The sequence below is a fragment of the Berghia stephanieae genome, chromosome 11, assembly GCF_034508935.2.
Source record: "Berghia stephanieae isolate SIO BIC M18660-M18661 chromosome 11, UCSD_Bste_1.3, whole genome shotgun sequence".
In the NCBI taxonomy this organism is placed as follows: Eukaryota; Metazoa; Mollusca; class Gastropoda; order Nudibranchia; family Aeolidiidae; genus Berghia; species Berghia stephanieae.
Window position 1 is genome coordinate 28,399,577 of NC_088370.1, and position 425 is coordinate 28,400,001.

Here is a 425-nt window from a genome sequence, read left to right on the forward strand (position 1 = left end):
TAATAATAATAAATAAAAATGACGATAACAATGATGATGATGGTAATAATAATAATAATAATAATAATAATAATAATAATAATAATAATAATAATAATAATACTTATAATAATAATAATAACAATAATGATAATAATAATAATAATAATAATAATAATAATAATAATAATAATAATAATAATAATAATAATAATAATAATAATAAATAATAAATAAAAATGACGATAACAATGATGATGATGGTAATAATAATAATAATAATAATAATAATAATAATAATAATAATAATAATAATAATAATAATAATAATAATAATAATAATAATAATAATGGTGATGAAAAAGAGAGAGAAGAATACAATTTTCAGACATAGATAAACATCAACCTTCAACATTATTGTCAAATTGATTTGAATTGGCACAACT